At 42.0% G+C, this 17,979-nt stretch overlaps 1 protein-coding gene across 1 annotated transcript in view; it reads left to right on the top strand.

Moving 5' to 3' along the window:
* Positions 1-17,979, top strand: part of LOC121287210 (uncharacterized threonine-rich GPI-anchored glycoprotein PJ4664.02-like) — a 248,842-nt gene that overhangs the window by 24,211 nt on the left and 206,652 nt on the right. The gene's annotated exons all lie outside the window — the stretch shown is intronic.

Here is a 17,979-nt window from a genome sequence, read left to right as displayed (position 1 = left end):
TGACCTTGACAAAATTGGGTGCTGCAGGTCAGCATAAAATTCCTTGCAAATGAACCAAATCTGACTTTAAGGGAGTTGGAAGTAGAAGGGGAAAGGTAACATAGCCAAAATTGTTGAAACAAGAAACCAAAGGGATTACAGAAGTGAGCTCTGTAAGTACTAATAATAGAAAATAACATGGCTACTTTCAATGTGAAAGCATTTATGTAAAAAGACTTAACTTGGTCAAAATTTGCATCCCTAAATATAGAACCCCTAAAACGTATAGCCGAGCAGGTAGAACTTAATATATATAATAGAACATAGACACTCGAGGTACTAACGATGCTGGCTGAGCATCTTGGCCTCACTCCAGATTTGGAACAGGTAGAATACACAAAAACTGAAACAACTGGGCTACCTTAGCCAAAATTCACCTAGCAGAGTGAAGGCTAGAGTTAGAATTTCAGGCAAGGGAGAAAGAGAAGCCTAAAAAGAAAGGGAAGAGACAGAAGACCAGTTGGAAAGGGCAAGAGAATTCCAAGAGAAACATGAGGAGCATGCTTGAAAAGCTTGAGTTAAACAGACACAGAAAGAGCGGGAACTGAGACAGATTACAGTAGCTAGGGAGAATTTGACTTTATCTAGTGATAACCTAAATACCCTTAGCCCAGAGTCAAACTTTAATTTTCTAAAATATTCCCGATTTGTGTCAAAGTTGGAAGAGGAGGACATGGAAACTTTCTTTATAGCCCTTGCGAAACTGGCAGCTCAATTACAATAGCTAGCAGGGTTTTGGATACTCTTGATACTCGGTCAGCTAATAGGAAAGGGCCATGAGGTGTTTTCTGTGCTGCCTGCTGACAGCTCTGCCAGTTACGATCAGACAAACTATTTTCAACACTATTTTCAGTGCCTATGAACTCATACCAAATGCATGTGCCAACAGTTCCAGAACTCCCATAAAAAAACCTTCACAGGTTTTCCTGGAGTTAAAGAGGATTAAATAGTTAGATTTTGACTGGTGTGTCTAAGACCTAAAAATTAACCAAACCTCCAACGGGTTGAAGAAGCTCCTGCTAGTGAAGTTTAAATTGCCTCCTTTACAGCATTAAAACTCATATAGAGGAACAAAGGGCTTCCAGAGTCAGAGATGACAATGAGGAAGACACTTTACCAGCCGAAGAACCACAAAAGCTGGCGAGCCACCCGTGTGCAGTAGTGTATCAAATGACATGGGGCAGACTGAGAACAAACCAATCCACAAAATAGGAGATAAAAGCAAAATAATGTGGATGCTGGAAATTTGAAACAAAAACAGAAACTGCTGGGAAAACTCAGCAGGTCTAGCAGCATCTGTGGAGAGAGAAACAGAGTTAACATTTTGAGTCCATGTGACCTTTCTTCAAGCCACAAAATAGGAGAAATAGGGAAGTTGATACCCCTTAAGGTAAACCACACTTGTGAAAACCACAAGGGAAGTACAAATGCAGCTAACACAGAATTAACCACAAAACTATCACAGGAGCAGTTTCAAAACTTAAAATCCACCTGAACTTGGCAGTTCAATTTCCCAGGCCACTGACAATAAGATGCAGTGAGAGAACACAGACACCTCTCATGAGATTAAAAACAATACATCCCACACCATCACCCTAGAAATACGAATCATCATTGGGCTAGAACCAGGAGTATCAGACTTCTGAGTTGTGGAAGCAGCCATGGAAGGGGTAAGAGCCCTACAGGCAACTGTTATGTTCCTTCCAATGGTTTGATTTTCTCAGCGAACAAAGCAAGTGACTGTCTCTCCAGGCAGGCGACACCTCGAGTTAAATTTAAAACGCTGCATTGTTACTGTTTCAGCTGGGTGTTGCATGCCTATCTGCTGAGGAGTGAGTTAGTAATCAAGATGATGCAGATGAAGAGACCATTGTAAGATGAAGCACATGCTGTTTATTAACTTAAGTAATGGAGCATTAACACAAGTGTCTTTTCAAACCAAACCCAAACCAAAACTACTGATTAACAATGTAGCCCATGCTACACAGCAGTTGGGTAATACAATTGGTACATTAAAGGTGTATTCAAAGGTAAAATCTATAATATTTAAAACGTATCAACAAGTTACATAAATAAACTATTCACAAATTCAGTCTCTCTGGAGGCTTCTTCAAATGTGTCAAACGTTGTAGTTCTACAACTTCGGATAGTTTATCCGATGCCTCCCTCTCAGGAGTCATCTGTCCACTAGGCTCCCCAGTAGGAACCTGTAAGTTTGTTTTTTCGACTCTCTCAGGCTCAACGGATCCTACAAGTACTTCCAAACCAAGGGGAGTTCCTTCCACATGTGGTGTAGACTCAAATGGAAAGGCTTGGTGCATCCTTTCTTGTAGATCTGTTTCCCTTTTCCCGAGGTGATCTATGCGTCTCCTAATTATCTGACCTTCAACCGATATGTGATAGGAAAGAGGTCCTGTCACTACACTAACCTCACCTGACAGCCATTTCGCCCCATCTCCAAAGTTCTTTGCAAACACTGTCTCCAATAGTGAAGTTTCCTTCACGACTGTGATAATCGTGTCCGTTTTTCTGGACCTCCTGACTTCTGTCTTCCCTCCCGTCGGCCTCATGAGATTCAAGCGTGTCCTGAGACGTCTCTTCATCAATAACTCTGAGGGAGAAATAATGGTGGTTGTGTGTGGTATATGCCTACAGTTGAATAGAAAAGGTGATAAGCTAGTTGCAATAGTTTTTCATTAAAGACCTGGACTGCCCCCTTGGCCAACCCATTGGCTGCAGGGTGGTATAGCGAGGTCTTAACATGTGTTATGTCATTGAGACTGGCAAATCTTTGGAATTTCCTGCTGGTGAATGCCATTCCATTATCAGACTCTATTATCTCTGGTAACCCGTGTATCGCAAAACTTGGATACAATCTGTCTATGGTGGCAGCAGATGTGGGTTATCTTACTTCATACACATCCATCCATTTCAAGTGAGCATCAATGAGCAAGAGGAGCCTTATACTGGTGACGAATCCAGAAAGTTTAATAGTAACAAGTTCACGGGGAATTGGGACATTCACGTTGCTGTCTTTTAGAGGTAATCGGCTCAGTTTTTCGGCATTAGCGATCTGGCCTCATGGCTGGTGGATAAAAATATATTCAAAAATAGCTAGAATCAATGGCCACCTTTGGATGTGTGCAGAGGCAATTGGGGGTATAGCCTTGTCTTTGCTGAACAAGCCTAGTAGTGGCTTGTGGTTGGATACGATCGTAAAGTGGCAACCATGGATGTATTGGTGGAATTTCTTAACCCCAAATACAATGGATAAGCCTTCTTTCTCTACTTGTGAATAGCTTCGTTCTACAACACTGAGTGTACTTGAGATGTAACCAATGGGCTGTTTGGAGCCATCCACCATCCAGTGGGAGCGTATTGCCCCTATTCCGTAAGGGGATGCATCACAAGTTAAAATTAATTCTTTCTTTGGGTCGAAATGTACTAACAGGGCTGATGAATGTAACAACTGATTTACCGTCATAAAGCCTTCTTGTGGAGCTTGCCAAGTCCACCTGTAGTGTTTCTTGAGTAAACTGTATAATGGAGCCAGTACTGTTAACAAAATTGGGAGAAAACGGCCATAATAGTTAATCATTCCCAAGAAAGACTTAAGACTTTTGGTGCTGGTGCCTCATGAATAGCTCTCACCTTTTCTTCTACTGAGTGAAGGACCTGCAAGTTGACCCTATGACCCAGGTAAACCACTTCTTTTGCTTGGAAGATACATTTTTCTCTTTTCAAACGTACTCCAGCTTGTGAGAAATGCGACAACACTCTACTGGGTTAGCCGGCTGTTCTTCATCAGTTAGGAACATGTCCTGTTACTAGGACATCATCAAGATAAACCACAAAATGAAGAAGTCCTTGAAATAAATTTTCCATGGTCCATTGGAAAATGGCACAAGCCGATGAGACTCCGAAGGGTAACCGGGTATATTGGTATAACCCCCTATGTGTGTTGATAGTCACAAAGTCCCGAGAGGACTTTTCTAGTTCGGTTTGTTGGTAAGTGTGGCTTTCGTCGAGCTTCGTACATGTGGTTCCCCATGCCAGCTTGGAGTACAATTCATCAATTTTCAGTATAGGATGCCTGTCTAGTCTGGCCACTTTGTTAACGGTCAACTTGTAGTCCCCATTTATTCACACACTCTGGTCAGGCTTTAGTACTGGAATTATGGGTGCTGCCCATTCGGAAAATTTCTAGCCTGTCTAATTTGACATCAACTTTTTCTCACAGTGTACAGGGGCCTGGCCTTGCCTTCATGAATCTGGGGGGTTGTCTCAGGATCTATGTGGATTTTAGCTTGCAGCCCTTGAATCTTTCCAAGCGCCTCCCTGAAAACGGAAGCATATTTCAGTAATAATTTCATTCTGAGTTGAAAAATCTTGACCCACTCCAACTTTATTTCTTTAAGGCAGTTCCAACCAAGTAGATTTGGACCCTCTCCTTCTACCGCTATTGGGGGTAGATTAACACACTGATTTCCATACTGTACTGGAACCTTGCATATGCCCGTCACTCGTATGTCTTCACCAGTATACATCTTTAATTTAGCACCTGAATTTTCCAGACTTAATGGGTGGTCACTCCCATTCAGATATTTGAACTTATATCCCCTATAACTGTCATGGATGCCCCTGTATCCACCTCCATTCAGATGGGTTTCTCATTGACTCTCAGTCAAGTAGATTGGCTCCGTTTTACCCATTTTTAAGTTGTGTAGTGAGTAAGTATCTGACTCTGTTTCTTCTGGTTCCTCTATTATGTGGGTTTCACAATTCTTACCTTTTTGCTTAAAGTTTTGTCTTAATCTGCCTTTGCAATGTCGCATAATGTGTCCATTACAATGGCAGAAGGAATATTCAATTATTTTAAATTGTTGTTCATTTGCAGGCTGTCTGGATCCATTTCTGTCACTATTATATTAGGTTTTCTCTGTTAAACCATTGCTTTTTGCTGGTCTGTTAATGGTGACTGTTTTGCGCCTTTCTGTGGAACCCTGTGCTTTTGCACCATTTCTAAATGGTGCTTCCCTCCCGATATGAAGGGCTACATCTCCCTTGATTACTCCCTTGATTGCTTCTGAATCCCTGACTGCTCTCTCCATTACGAGGGCCTGCTCTAAGGCCTTGCTGAAGTCCAAATTCATTTCTGACAACAACCTTTTTTGAATAGCATTTTCGTTAATCCCACATACTAATCGGTCTCTTAACATGTTGTTATTCAACGTCCAATGCTCACAGTGCTCTGTCAGTTGTTTTAAAGCTGCCACATAGCAAGTGACTATCTCTGGAATTAAATTTAAAACGCTGGATTGTTACTGAGGGTTTCGGCTGAAAGCTTTTCACAAGATTTACCAACTCAACAAAACTCTTGGAGTCTGGTCGTTGGGTGTCTTTAGACTACGAATTAAGCTGTATGTTTTACTGCCACACGTCGATAAGAGGATTGCTCGCCTCTTCTTCTCCCCCAACATGTCGTTTGCCGAAAAGAAGAATGCAAGGCGTTCAATGTAATATGACCAGTCATCGGTGGTTTGATCAAATGGTTTGATATAGCCAAACTGGATGTGGCATACTAGAAGGAGATAACTTTGATGACTATGAAGAAGACTATACCTACAATCACCTGCAAAGTGCGGCTGATTTACTTCTGTTTAATTTCTGCGGCTTTCTTTGGTGTCATTGACTGGTTGTATTTTGCCTCGTCACCAATTATTATATTCCTTCTATTGGGTCGCTTTGCTCAGCGAACACGGTTACACGCCTATCTACTGATGAATGAGTTGGTAATCAAGATGATGCAGATGGAGAGACCATTGTAAGATGAAGCACATGCTGTTTATTAACATAAGTAATGGAGCACTAACATAAGTATCTTCTCAAACCAACCCTACTCTAAAACTACTGATTAACAATGTAGCCCATGCTACACAGCAATTGGGCAATAAAATCATGTGCTCAATCTGCTCATGTTCTCTTAAAGGTGTATTGCGCCTCAGATTACCACAGCAACCCAACTAAACAGTCAGTGTAATTTACATCTTGCACGCTTCAAAACAGAACCTTGTGAACCATTAAGGGTAAGAGAACATGCACCTTTACACACAAATGTATTGATCACAGGCAATAAAAAGGAACACATAAATTTGGTCCATGACCAAAAGATTCAACAATCATTAGCTATCTTGTCCTTTCAACAATCTAGGCTGCATATGGTCAAGTCTTGTTGACTTCCCGTTGCATAAAAAAATGAAAAGATTAATCTGAACTTGTAATCTCTCACACTGATTTTTCCATTTTGTTTAAACAAGTATATCAAGCACCAGAATGATAACAGAAGCATCTCCTACAATGGTGCAATCTCAAACTAAAGCACCTTAAACTATGTCAGTTCTCCTTGGGACCTGGACAGCTGAAGGCATAGCCACCACTGGTAGAGCGATTAAAATTGGGGATGCTCAATTGCCAGAATTAGGTGAGCAAAGATATCTCGCTTCAGTGCAGGTAACGAGGACATCCACTCAATCATCTACCACTGAATTAATAGAAACCTCACAGGCACACATCTGATCCACAATAACAAGTAATAATGATAAGAACTGACTTTTAAGATATTTCATACTGTTGGTATTGGAAATAATGCAACTCACATCAGAGTTGCAACATATTTAAAAGCTTGTAGTTTTGGTTGGTTTATAATCAGAGCTGCTGTGACATAAGATAAAACTAGAAAGATAAAATTTGTTGAATGTGAAAATATTATATTTCTCAGATTTAATATATTTTAGGGAAGAATTTTTGGGTCGGTGAGTGGGGGTGTAAATGATGCGCGGTGACGTGGGGCGGGCATCCTGATGTCACCACGTGTCATTTAGACTGTCAGTTCGGCGGGTGCGCAGCTGACTCGACTGCATGCCCTCCGAACTGTCAAAGGCCTATTACGGCCAGTAAGGAAATAATTGTTAAGAATGCTGCCCGTCCAACCTTAAGGTTGGCGGGCAGGCGAAGAGCCCAGGCAGTCTTCTCATTTTTCATGAAACCTCATCCATGGATGGGATGAGGTTTCATGAAGGGTTTATTAATTAAATAAAAATTTTTGAAAAAATTAATGGACATGTCCCAGCTCATGCGACAGTTCCACATGAGGTGACATGTACTTAATTTTTTTTTACCTTTCAATGTTTCATAAGTTACATGTCACAGCTAAAACCTCATAACACATTAATTCCCAAATCCTTTGAAGACAGTCTATTCATGAAAACAGTTGTAGTTGTTTACTCCAAAGGTGCTTTACTTATGATTTCCAAAGATGCTTTTACACATGATTTCCGATGGTAGATGGCCCTGTTCGACATCAGAATTACATTGTTTCATTTACATTGTCAGTTTTCCTCGAAGGATTCCCTCTGTCCTAGCCCTGACCTTGCTTCATTCTTGAGTTCCTCCCCTATGTCCCCTCATCCCCTCTCCCAGCTCCCCTTCTTCAAGCACTGGAAAGCACTGCACTGTTGAAGGTGCCGTCTTTTGGCTAGCACATTAAACTGAGGCTCCACTGCCTGCTCGGATGGATGTAAAAGATCCCTTGGCATTTTTTCGAAGAAGGGCAGGGGAGCTACCCACTGGTGTACTGGCCAATATTTGTTGCTCAATCAACATCACAAAAAACAGATATTTGGTCATTACCACATTGCTGTTTGTGGACACTTGCTGAGGGCATATTGGCTGCTGCATTTCCTACACTACAACAGTGAAAACTCATAAAAAGTACTTCATTGGCTGTAAATCTCTTTGAGATGTCCAGTGGTTGTGGAAAGTGCTATATAAATGCAAGTCTTTCTTTCTTTACGAGACCCATGTTCTGCTCCATTGACCATATTCCCAATAAGCTGCTAACCACTCAATTTGCTTCCCTGGCTCCCATGTTAGCTGATATTTTTTATGGTTTTCTCTCTTCATGTACTATCACCTTTCTTTTGAGAAAAAAACAACCCTTAACCCCTAAATACTTGCACACCAGTGTCCCATCTCCAACCTCCCTTTTTCAACTTCTTTGAATGTTTTATACACCCCCCACCCCCACCAAATCCATGCCACCTTTCCCAGAAATCCATGTTTCAATCCCTCCAATCAGGTTTCCTCTCCTACCACATCCTATGTGAATGTGACAAAGGCAAACTATCCCTTCTCATTCTTCTTGGCCTGTCAGCAGCCTTGGACACAGTTGGCCATACTACCGGACTTCAGATTGATCCATCTCCTCACCCATCACTACCCCTGTAATCTCCCCAGCCCCACAACCTGCGGAGACATATGTGTTTCATTAATTCTGGTCTCTTGAGCATCGTTGATTTTAATTGCTGCACCAGTGGCAATCATGTCTTCAGTTGTCAAGTTTCTAAGCTATAGAATTCCCTCCTTTATGTGGTCTGTCCCTCTTCCTTGATTTCCTCCTTTGAGATATTCCTTAAAATCTATCTCTTTGCCCAAGATTTTGGCCCTCTGCCTAATATCTCTTTACCTGTCTCAGTGTTAAGGTTTGCACTGGAGTGCTGCTTTGGGCTGCATTAGAGTGCTTCAGTTGGAGTTTGATGAGGGAGGGATTTTAAATTTCTATCGAAAGCTGAATCTTTAGTTAATTTAGCGACTAACTAAAAGTTGCTCTTTGGGTTAGGAGAAGGTGAGTTTTAGTCCAGCTTTAAAACAGGAGTTATAGAGGCTCTGCTTGCAGTTGTAGCTAGTATATTAGTTAACTGGCTTAAACAGGTTTGCAGAAGCTAGATTCAGACAGCATAAAAGCAAGCCATCTGCAGTGCTGCTTTCGTCTGCACTGGAGTGCTTCTTTGGGCTGCATTAGAGCGCTTTAGTTGGAGTTTGGTGAGAGAGGGAGTTCAGTGACAAGGGAAGGAGGGGATCCTTTCATTTTCTACCCTTCCTCAGTAAGAAGAGTGGTGGCCTTGGTAAGTAGGACCTGGTAAGTATTTATTCTGTCCTTAATATTCTCCAGAGGAAGTAAAAGTAAAGGGAGTAATTTAAGGGTAAGTTGTGGCAGGGTAGCTCGGCCAAGTGGACTGCTCCTCCTGTGTGATGTGGGAAGTCAGGAACAATTCCAGTGTCCAGGGTGACCATGTGTGAAGGAAGTATCTCCAGCTGCAGCTACTCGAAATCTGTGTTTCAGAGCTGGAGCTGCACCTGAAGTCACTGTGGAGCATCAGCAAGGAGGGAAGGATTTAGATTTCTGAGACATTGGGACCGATTCTGGGGAAGATGGGACCTGTACAAGCTGGGTGGGTTGCACCCCAGCAGGGCTGGGACGAATATCCTCGCAGGTGCATTTACTAGTACTGTGGGTGAGGGCTTAAACTAGATTGTCAGGGGGATGGGAACCTGAATGGGGAGACACAAGGGAGAGAACAAGGAATTGGAAGAGCAATTAAACAATTACTTTAGTTCTGTCTTCATGGAGGAAGACACAAATAACTGCCCAGAAATACTAGGGTCCAGGAAGAAGGAGGGATTGAAGGAAATTAGTATTACTAAATCAATTGTGCTGGAGAAATTAACAGAACTGAAAGTTACTAAATCCCCAGGGCCCGATAATCTACACCCCAGGGTACTAAAGGAGGTGGCCATGGAAATAGTGGATGCATTGGTCATCATCTTCCAACATTCTGTTGATTCTGGAACAGTCCCGCCTGATTGGAGGGTGGCAAATGTAACCCCACTATTTAACAAAGGAGGGAGGGAGGAAAAAGTGAATTACAGACTGGCTAGCCTAATATCAGTGGTAGGGAAAATGCTAGAGTCTATTATAAAGGATGTGATAACAGTACATTTAGAAAATATCAATGGGATTAGACAAAGTCAACATGGATTTATGAAAGGGAAGTCATGTTTGACAAACCTACTGGAGTTTTTTGAGGATGTTACAGAATAGACAAGGGAGAGCCAGTGGGTGTGGTGTATTTGGATTTTCAGAAAGCTTTTGATAAAATCCCACATAAGAGGTTAGTGTGTAAAATTAAAGCACATGGGATTGGGAGTAATATATTGGCATGGATTGAGAGTTGGTTAGCATACAGGAAACAGGGAGTATGAATAAATAGATCTTTCTCGAGTGGCAGGCGGTAACTAGTGGGGTACTGCAGGGATTACTGCTTGGGCCCCAGCTTTTTACAATATATATCAATGATCTTGATGAGGGAACTAAATGTAATATCTCCAAGTTTGCTGATGACATGAAACTTGGTGGGAATGTGAGTGATGAAGAGGATGTTAAGAGGTTTCAAGTTGATTTAGACAAATTGAGTGAGTGGGTAAATACATGGCAGATGCAGTATATGATGGATGAGTGTGAAGTTATCCACTTTGGTAGAAAAAAGAATGGCAGCGTAATATTTAAATGTTGGTAGATTGGGAAATGTTGATGTACAAAAGGACCTGGGTGTCCTTGTACACCAATCACTGAAAGCAAGCATGCAGGTACAGCAGGAAGTTAAGAAGGCAAAAGGTATTTTGGCTTTTATTGTGAGAGGACTTGAGTACAGGAGCAAGGATGTCTTACTGCAGCTGTACAGGGCCTTGGTGAAACCACACCTGATGTATTGTGTGCAGTTTTGGCCTCCTTACTTAAGAAAAGATATATTTGCCATAGAGGTAGTGAAGATCCACCAGACTGATTTCTGGGATGGCAGGATTGTCGTATGAGGAGAGAATGGGCCAATTAGGCCTGCATTCACTGGTGTTTAGAGGAATGAGAGAAGATCTCATTGAAACATATAACATTAGACCATAAGACATAGGAGCAGAAATTAGGCAATTCGGCCCATCGAGTCTGCTCCGCCATTCAATCATGGCTGATAAGTTTCTCAACCCCATTCTCCCGCCTTCTCCCCGTAACATTTGATCCCCTTACCAATCAAGAACCTATCTATCTCGGTCTTAAATACACTCAATGACCTGGCCTCCACAGCCTTCTGTGGCAATGAATTCCATAGATTCCCCAATCTCTGGCTAAAGAAGTTTCTCCTCATCTCTGTTCTAAAATGTCTTCCCTTTACTCTGAGGCTGTGCCCTCGGGTCCTAGTTTCTCCTACTAATGGAAACATCTTCCCCACGTCCATTCTATCCAGGCCTTTCAGTATTCTGTAAGTTTCAGTCAGATCCCCCCTCATCCTTCTAAGCTCCATCGAGTATAAACCCAGAGTCCTCAAACGTTGATGAAGCCATGCTGACTTTGCCCGATTTTACCATGCAATTCCCAGTATTCTGAAATCTCATCCTTAATAATGGACACTAAAATCTTACCAACGACTGAGGTCAGGCTAATCGGCCTGTAATTTCCTGTCTTTTGCCTCACTCCCTTCTTAAACAGGGGGTTACATTAATGATTTTCTAGCCCTCTGGGACCCTCCCTGACTCCAGTGATTCTTGAAAGATCGCCACTAACGCCTCCACTATCTCTTCAGCTATCTCCTTCAGAACTCTGGGGTGTAATCCATCTGATCCAGGTGATTTATCCACCTTCAGACCTTTCAGTTTTCCTAGTACCTTCTCCTTGGTAATGGCCACCATACTCACCTCTGCCCCCACGACTCTCTTGAATTTGGGAATGTCACTCGTTTCTTCCACTGTGAAGACTGACATTCTGACAGGGTGGACAGACTGGATGCAGGGATGATGTTTCCTCTGGCTGGGGGTGGTCTAGAACAAGATCTCAGGATATTAGGACTGAGACGAGGAGAAACTCCTTCACTCAGAGGGTGGTGAACCTATGGAATTATCTACCACAGAAGGCTGTGGAGGCCGAGTCACTGAATATGCTTAAGAAGGAAATAGATAGATTTCTGGACCCTAAAGGCATCAAGGGGTATGGGGAGAGCACGAGAGTACGGCGTTGAAATAGAGGATCAGCCATGATCATATAGAATGGTGGAGCAGGCTCCAAGGACCGAATGATCCATTCCTGCCCCTATTTTCAATGTTTCTATGTTCATAATACTGCTGTGAAGTGACTTGGGGTATTTTGTTACGTTAAGAGAACTATAGAAATATGAGTTGTAGTTGTGGCCCTCTGTTCCTTTCTGTTAGCTAATCCTCTATCCACGCTAATATATTACCCTTACACCCATGAGCTCTTATCTTGAGTAGTAACCTTTTATGTGACACTTTATCAATTGGAAATACAAAGGCACTACATTTACTGGTTCCCCTTTATCCACCCTGCTTGTTATATCCACAAGGTACTCAAATAAATTTGTCAAACACAATTTCCCTTTTATTAAAGCATGTTGATCCTGCTTGATTAATTGTATTATGATTTTCTAAAGGTCCTGCTATTACTTCCTTAAAAATGGATTCCAGAATTTTCCCAATGATAGGTGTTATGCTAACTGGCCTACAACATCCTGCTTTCTGTCTCCCTCCTTTCTTGAATACACCTTTCTTGAAGGTGTTACATTTGCAGTTTCCAATCTGCTCAGGCCTGTGCAGAATCTTGGGAATTTTGGAATCTTACAAATAAAGCATCCACTATTAATGCAACCTCTTCTTTTAAGACCCTAGGATTCAGGCCATCTGCTCTGGAAAACCTGTCAGTCCCATTAGTTTACCTAGTGCTTTTCTCTAGTGATCATGATTGTTTTAAGTTCCTCCTCCCTTTTGTCTCTTAATTTTCTGTTTTCCTTGGGATAATTTTTTGTGTTTTCTACCATAAAGGCAGATACAAAATATTTGTTCAAAGCCTCTGCTCTTTCCTTGTTTCCCATTATTAATTCTCCAATCTCATCCTCCAAGGGACCAATGCTTATTTTATAAATTTGTAGAAACTCTTATTGCCTGTTTTTCTATTTCTTGCTCATTTTCTTTCATACTCCAATTTCTCCCTCTACATTTTTTTAAGTCGAAATTTGCAGGTTTCTAAAATTTTCCTAATCTTCTGGCCTACCACTAATCTTTGCAGCATTGTGCTTCTTTTCAATTTGATACCAATCTTAATTTCCTTAGTTAGTTAATGTATCCTTTTTGTAGACTCTTTCTCTATGAATGGAATATATTTTTGTAGAGAATTACAAAATATCTCCCTAAATGTTTGCCACTGCTTCATGACTATCTTACCTTTTAACCTATTTACCCAGTCCACTGTAGCCAATTCTATCTTCATTCTTTTGTAATTGCCTTTATTTAAGTTTAAGGCACTAGTTTCAGACCAAAATTTCTTAATCTCAAACTGATCTTGAAATTCTGTTATACTATGATCACTTTTGCCTAGGGGATCCTTAACGATAAGATCATTAATTAATCCTATCTCGTTACACATTACCAGATATATAATAGCCTGTTCCCTGGTTCCAGAATGTATTGTTCTAAGAAATTATCCTGAATGCACTCTATGAACTCATCTGCAATGCTACCTTTGCCAATTATGAAGATTATAATTGTACATAATTATTGCAGTATTATGAAGATTATAATTGTACATAATTATTACAGTATTTTTCTCACAAGCCCCAATTATTTCTTGATTTGTCCTCTGTCCTAGAGTTTAGTCACTTTTTTCCCTTGCTATTTCCTATCTCCACCCAAACTGAATCTATGATTTGACCTCCAAGCCAAGATCATTTTTCACTACTGCACTGGTATCATCCTTTATTAACAGAGCTACCCCATCTCTTCTTCCTTTCTTCCTATCCTTCTAACATGCCAAAAATCCTTGAATATTCAGTTCCCAGCCTTGTTCACTTTGCAACCATGTCACTGTTAAGGCAATTATATCTTACCCATTTATTCCAAATGTGCTATCAATTCATCCATCTTGTTACAAATGCTGTATGTAATTTTATTCCCACTCTGACCCTATTTTCTAGTGCACTCTTATGTTTGTAAGCTCTGTCCCTTCCTGTCACACTCTGGTTATCATTACCCATATTCCTACCCTCCACTATTTCCTTGTCCTTTCTCTTAAGGCAGTCACATGCTTTAGGTTAGGTACATTAGATTTGGAAGGTGGTCTGGGACAGGACGGTGTGACTGCAAGTGAGGCAGTTATGGGGATCTAGAAGGTATAGCTAAAGGAGACCCAGTCCTTGTACTTGTCTAACAAATTCAAGGTTCTCAGAGACTGTGAGGCCATTCAACTGGGGGGAGTAAAAAGGAATGTAATAGCAGTTGGGGACAGTATAGATAAATTGTTGTGGTCCACATGAAATCACTCCCCCACCATTTTGTTTGAAGCACATCTACAGCCCTAGTTATACAATTTACCAGGACATTGACCCAGCATGGTTCAAGAGAAGGCCATCCCAACACTGCAGCTCCCTCTTTCCCCAGTACCGGTGCCAATGCCCCATAAATTGAAACCCATTCCTCTCATATCAATCTTTGAGCTATGCATTCAACTCTGATCCTATTTACCCGATTCCAATTTTCTCATGGGTCAGGTAGTAATCCAGAGATTTTTACTTCTGCAGTTCAGTCTTTTAGTTTAGCCCCTGGCTGCTTAAGCTCCCTTAGCAGAAGGTCTTTCTTAGTTCTACTATTGATCATGACAACTGGATCCTTTCTCTCCCACTCCAAGTTTCTCTCCAGCCTTAAGGAGCTATACTTAACCCTGCCATTGGGCAGCAACACATCCTTTGGGACTCAGGCTCTTGGTTGCAGAGAACAGTACCTTTCCCCTTAATTGTACTGTCCCCTACTGCTACTACATTCTTTTATACTCCCCCCAGTTGAATGGCCCTCTGCATTACCATTGCTGTGGTCAGTTTTCTCATCCTTGATGCAGACCCTTCTCTTGGCCACACAGTCTGTGAGAACCTTGAATCTGTTAGACAAGTGCATGGGCTGTAGCTCCTTCTGTGATACCTTCTGGATCCCCATGACTGCCTCATTTGTAGTCACACCCTCCTGTCCCTGACCATCTTCTAAATCTGATATACCTAACCTAAGGCATGTGACTACCTCCTGGAACAAAATGTCCAGGTAACTTTCTCTCTCCCTGATGCACCATAGTGTCCAAACCTTGGACTACAGCTTATCAGTTTTGAGCTGAAGTTCCTTGAGCTGCAAACTCATTCTACAGACGTTGTCTACCCATGCCACATGCTACAGCTGCAACATATCACCTGCCCTTCCATCTTTATTATAGTTTGTTTAACTAATTAGGATTTCAAGTTTAGAAATACTATTCAATGATAATTTGTAGTTATATTAAGCAGTTTAACTATTTGAGCATAAATTTGATGCAGTGCTGTTTCCTTGGGTTAGTTTTAAAAGAATCTTAAAACTCATCAACTAATCACTTATCTGCTTAACTAATTAATGCCTTTAGACTTCAGCTCTTAGGTCTCACTGTCTCTTGCTCAGGCCACCCACCCCAGGCCTCTCCTTGTTCTGTAAAAGGCCAGAACAGAACCCCTTGCCTCACTGTGCCGAATTTCCTCACTCACCAAATTCCTGAGTTCAATGCTCTGTCAAGCAGAATTCTGTCAAGCTGGCCTCCATGCTACTTACTCATTTTCATACCTGTATCTACACCTGTACATGCACAGCTACAGCATCAATCTTTATATCCATTTCAGGAACACTACACACACTAGCGCCATTAATTATAGAGAGCTCCATTCAACAATCAACACCTGAATCCACACCAATAACCTCAGCACATGGTTCAATAACAGCAGCAAGTAGGAATCAAGAGAAATCATCTTCATCAGGCATTTTACACAGCATGAAAAAGCAAAATACTGAAGATGCTGGAAATCTGAAATAAAAACAGAAAATGGTGGAAATACTCAGCCAGCAGAATTTTCAAGCCAATGATGAGGTCAGGAACAGAGGCAGATGGGGCCTGAGAATCCTGGCGCCAGCTGGTTTTTTAATTTCCTGACCCTGTTCTTGACTGAAGGACAATCTGTCTAGCAGGTTTTGTGACTATCTGCCGGTAGAGTTACAGTCTCCTGTGGCACTGGGCCTTGGTCATCTCCAGGTCACTCTGTTTTCTGCGATAGGTCCTGTGCTGAGGGTATGGTCTCTTTTGCCTTCCTGCCCTTCTTTTCTCTCTCATGCTCTCCTGCTCAAGGTTCACACTTCCTTAACATGATGTTGCCCCTCATTGCCACTAGGCCCAAAACCTGACAATGGTGCTCCATCGTCAGCTGCAGCCTTCCTTTTAGACAGATGGCTGGCATTATTGGCAGCCTTGCCCTGGCTGTTCTGCTCCCAATGCTGACTGCATACTCTCCCTGCCATCAAGCAGGACCCAAGAACAACTTTCCAAAGGCCGAGCCCCCTCTGCCTTGCTGATCCTCTTAAGGGGCTTGAGTAAGTCCCTAAAGTGGCCAGGACTGACCCACTCTGTATTCCACTCCCTTAAGCTGTTCAGCAACAGACAGCGCACGCAACCAGTGCGCCCCCATGAAAATTTCAACCGGCCCCTCTAACAGACTCTTAATGAGCTGCTTAACAGATTTAATTGGTTTCAATTGGGAGATGGACCGGATTGCAGTCCCACCCTCCCCCTGCCCTGGTGAAGATTACCGGTGCTGGGAATGGCTCCCCAAAACCGACATGCCAGCTGATGCCAATATTTTTGGCCCCTGTCTGCTGCATTCCTAACCTCAGGGGGAAGTCAGGGCCAATAATTGAGCCCTGATTTTCTTTCCCTATAGGCTTGTTGGGCTAAATTTTCACTTTGAAGGCAGAAAACAGGTTCTGAAGCCAACCCCGGGTGAAACGGTCACTGATCCGCGATTTTGACCGGGGCACCCACTTAGTTGGCATGGAGATATGTTCCCTGCCTAATTAACAGTGGCAGGTGGGTTCTTGAAGCTGATGTGCCAATCAGAGGCCTTCCAGCTTCAGAGGAGCACTTGGCTGCAGTAAAGGGTAAGTGACCAAGCGGGTGCTTCAACATGGAGGTGACCTCCCACCAACTGTTTTTAAAACATCAAATAAAATGTAGAAATGCAGCCAAGTCACAATTATGGGGAAGGGGGAACCCCCCTACATGGTGGTCTTTGTCTTGTTACAATCCCCATAGACACCAATAACTTGTAAAAATAAATTTGAATTCCCAGTGGCCAACTTAAAGGAATTACACAAGAATTCAGGTGTTAATACTTTTATCATAACACAAACTAAACACAACACTGACTAAACATTATTTCAATAGGCAAATTATACTCAAAAGTATAGAGAAGATCCCCCATTTAATGTTTCAAATGACTGAAAAACTCCCCCTACAGTTATTCTTTATTCTTTCTCTTAAGTGGATACTTCATTCTCCAGGAACCAATCCAAAATGATTCTTAGCTCTTTTTATTTATTCCAGGCAGATAACTTCTAAACACTGGACTGGTTTTCATGTGTGGGTTACCCTGGAGATCCCTCCCTCTAGTCAAAGCTAGGTGAATCTTCCAGCTTTGTTTAAACACTCACAACCCTGGTCTCTTTACTCCACACCTGAGCTCCTGCCCACATTCTTGCATGGTGAATCATAGAGACTTGTTGACTCAACCTCTTGGCTGTCTGTCTGTCTGTCTGTCTCTCTCTCAGATTCTTGCAGACTGAACATCCCTGTGAAGCACAGTGATATTTTTAGGAAAACCTGTAACCCAATCCTACAATGGCTTCCTATGGATTTTTCCGATCTCAAAGCCCATCTCCATAGCAATGTGAATCATATGGTCCATGCATCCAGGTAGAAATGAAAATTAGCAACCCTTTAGACTTCCAGCTTCATTTTATCTTGAAATTAAATGGACAGATTAAAGTAGAACTATTTATAAAACCTGATATTTCTAACACCTTCCAAGGACTGTGGAGATGAACAGGCTATGTCACCATAGTCTTGTCATTGTTTGCATGTGTGAACACCTTGCACCTTCTTCCCAGTAAACAACCAGGATCCCCTTTTAATATTTAACACCAAAGCCACCT

The sequence above is a fragment of the Carcharodon carcharias genome, chromosome 2, assembly GCF_017639515.1.
Source record: "Carcharodon carcharias isolate sCarCar2 chromosome 2, sCarCar2.pri, whole genome shotgun sequence".
NCBI classification, from domain to species: domain Eukaryota; kingdom Metazoa; phylum Chordata; class Chondrichthyes; order Lamniformes; family Lamnidae; genus Carcharodon; species Carcharodon carcharias.
Note: the sequence above shows the minus strand (reverse complement) of the source record. Positions and strands in the feature narration are given on the sequence as shown.